A 3572-nucleotide genomic window follows, 5' to 3' on the forward strand; every position below is an offset into this window, starting at 1 on the left:
TTTTAATCTTATTCTCGCACCTACGCTTAGATCTTCTGAGAGATTTTATGACTTCAGGCTTTCCAACAAGATATTTGTATGAATTGCTTACGCCTCCCATGCTTGTTACGTGATGAGCCAATCCCGATTTCCTCGATTTGACCATCCTTATAATATTTGGCGAAGCATATATGTGAAGACGCCTTATTGTGCAACTTTCTCCTCTTAAGATCAAATATTCTCCTTAGCCTTGTTATCAGACACTCAGAAATGTCTGTCTTTAGTGCCTTTAATAAGAGAAACAAATTTTCACTTCCATAGTTCGCTTGCGGACTAAAACCACGGAGTTTTTTTTATACAAACAACATGTGGGGGCATTGTGTTTAATGCTAATTTCATATATTTTATAAATTTTTACGTCCTGAGATTGCAGCTGAAAGAAGAAAGTTTAATTAATGTATGAGGCAACCTTTTCACTGAGATCGTTGGTGTAGCGGCAGCACTACTAGATTTGTATTCGGGAGGTCTTTGGTTCGAATGCTTCCCTCATTTGGTCCAGGCGTTTGCTGGGATTGTATTTAATTTAAGGCACAACCGCTTCCTTTCCGATCCCGTTCAATTTATTATGCACCAGTCATCCTATCATTCACTCAGCACAGTCTGAAACTCGACGGCATTTAAGAAATGAAATACTACGAGAAAAAGGAAAATGAAATATTCGTTGTTTTTTTTATGTCCACAAACAACGCGTTGATATGTATCGCACGTGTCACTAAACATATCGTACTCTAATGAAGTATAACATTGTTACGTTATCAAGTTATGACGGGCACGCGGTAGCGTACTTGGTTGAGGCATTATGCTACAATCCGGTAGGTCGCGGGTTCGATTCTCGATTAAGTCACTGGATTTTTCAGTTGGCGTACTCCTTCCAGCTGCACTATAGCCCTGGGGTCCACTCAACCTCTAACAGAAATCAGAACCAGGAATCTTCCTGGGGCTAAAGGACGGCCAGCACGTAAGGATGACAGCCTCACCGCCATCCGTGGGCCGATTGTCTAGAAATTGCGGGAGCCTCGACGTCACACAAACCTGTGGGCCTCAGCGGCCTGTTACAGGGATAGTTTTACCTTTTTTTTTTTAATTACCTCTTATTAAGTTGTGTAGAATTTGAGGTTTTCTCGCCGGTTACTGTGAATATAATGCTATCTTCTGGGGTGTAATGCCGTTTAGTCCGGTAGAAGTACACCGACATTTCGGACGTGCTCACCGCCTCTTTTTTTTTTTTGTTGTTGCTTGGGGATTCTTTTCTACTCAGAAGATAGAGATAAAACATCGATGGACTTTACCAGACTAAACGGCATTACACCCAATAACACAGTACTCTTTATACTGAATTATTATTAATCCATACAACCATTCAATAACTCTTGCAATAATTCATAAGCTAAGAATAATTTTTGTTTCCACGCAAATCGATAATTATAACTGCCTTCGGATTTTGTACCCAGTCTGCAAAATTATATTTGACTTGTTTTTTCTTTCTCTAGAATCGAAAATCTAATGCACTCTGATATCCTGTAATGCCGGATGATGCTGTTGCAGAGTGTGCTTTCCTAATGCTCGTCTTAATAGTATTACAGGCTGAAATCCGGATATCAATTTATCTGAATTCTCTAGCATGCTGTCACGCGGTGCATATCACAGCGCTCTTGATGTTAGTTGCACTACAGCGCAGCTTCACTTCTTCCGCGGGGGTTACCCTTTAAAGTACCAACTGCCTTCACTCATTTTTTCACAGTATAATTATGTGCTTCACATGAATTTTACAATAAACGGCGATTATTTCCCTAAACAGCATTAACTATTTGCTCTTTTTTATGGAGGCGCACAAACTGTGTTCTTTGTATGGCAGGAATTGAATTCTGTAAGTTTTACTTAGATGAATGCAATGCTTCAAAAGATTAATCATGTTAATGGAACATGTAATGTCCCTGTTGAGTTGTGTGGATGTATCAGTAAAATTCTGGACCTTCTGTTTCGTGTATGGCGAAAGTCTTGCTTCTGGTATATACGTGTGTATACTGAGGGGTCAGAAACGTGAGAGAGTCTGAGAGCAGAGCGTTGTGCGAGAGAAAGAGGGAGATCGTTTGTTTTGCCATTTATTTCAGTTGGCCCATATCTGTCTGGGAAAGTTAGACAGATGCACCCAAGGGCCTCACCCACTCTCCACTACATCAAGTTAAAGGAGAGAACGCGCCGGAGACCATAACGTACTGTATCAATTCTGCGTGACAGAATTCCACCTCTTTTCACGTTTGTACACAGCCGCAATGCAGGTACGAGAAGTTTGTCGGTTATTATTCATGCGTATGTTTGCTAGCTTCTTAGCTCCATAAGCTTTATTATACAGTCATAACTGAAGGCAAGTGCTCTTTAGCGTCGTGGGGGCTTAAGGTTCTGCACTGCTCCCGCTCCCAACAAATTCATACAGCCCTCTTTTTAGCCGAATGTTACGTTCCGGTGGGTAGCATTTCCGCAGGTCCTGAGTTCAAATATCGACTCGGAGAAGTGACCCCCTGGCTCTTATTGTTTTCCCCATTCCCTCCAGGAAACTGCGGGGTTAATACCACAAATTGCCGATCATATTTGCCGCGCTGTCTAAGACTTCATCTGTCTTTACTTGCACAGACATTGGGATTGTGAGTTCGAATCCCATTTGAGACATGGATGTCTATGTGCGTTTATTCTGTTTGTGCTGTCCTGTATAGGTAGCTGCCTTACTACAGGCTCATCCTCAGTCCAAGGAGCCTATAGACTGTGTAAAAGATTAAGAAACTGAAAAAGCGGCCAAGGCCCAACAAAGGGCTCTAGAGCCATAGATATAGATAGATATATAGATAGATAGATACTGCCACAATTTAGGCGACCACGGTTTCCTTCCACATCCTTACTAATTTATTAATATTTAATCACCTGTCGTTCCAGGTTATAGGCTATAACCTTAGCAGTTGACGGCATAGTTGAATGGTCTATGGGCATGTAAATGACCACGTTATTTTGTCTGGCACAGCAATGTGGCTTCGAATGAATGGAAATTCTTCGCTGCTTCAAAGAAATTCGTGTGCTCCTCTGTGTCAAATTTATAAAATCAGGACTTTAGTAAACTGCCACCATACAAACGCGATTATCTTTCTTTTGCCCATTTCTGAGAATGTATAGAAGATATATCATCTCAGATGCCACTTATTGACTGCAGTGGCGTTTAGGGAGGGAACACCGGTTTTGCATTCTCCGTCTTCTTGTATGAGAAGAGGTGAAGGCAACACATGTCGACATGTAAAGAACCGGAACCACATTCAGACTGCTCCTCTTCAGAAGTAACTTGCTGTGCCCCATGACCTCTTAAGTTACTGGAATAGGTTTTTTCAGACATTTTATGGGTTATAAATACGACCACGCCACTGGCTGGATTCGAACCCGTGACACCTGTGTCCGAGCGTTCGAAGATGAGCATCCTTAGGCTCTTTGCAAGTCTTTGCGTATACAATGACTGTAACACAGGTATCATCATCATCATCTTCTTCGTCTTC

Source organism: Cryptotermes secundus, unplaced genomic scaffold (assembly GCF_002891405.2).
Source record: "Cryptotermes secundus unplaced genomic scaffold, Csec_1.0 scaffold71, whole genome shotgun sequence".
In the NCBI taxonomy this organism is placed as follows: domain Eukaryota; kingdom Metazoa; phylum Arthropoda; class Insecta; order Blattodea; family Kalotermitidae; genus Cryptotermes; species Cryptotermes secundus.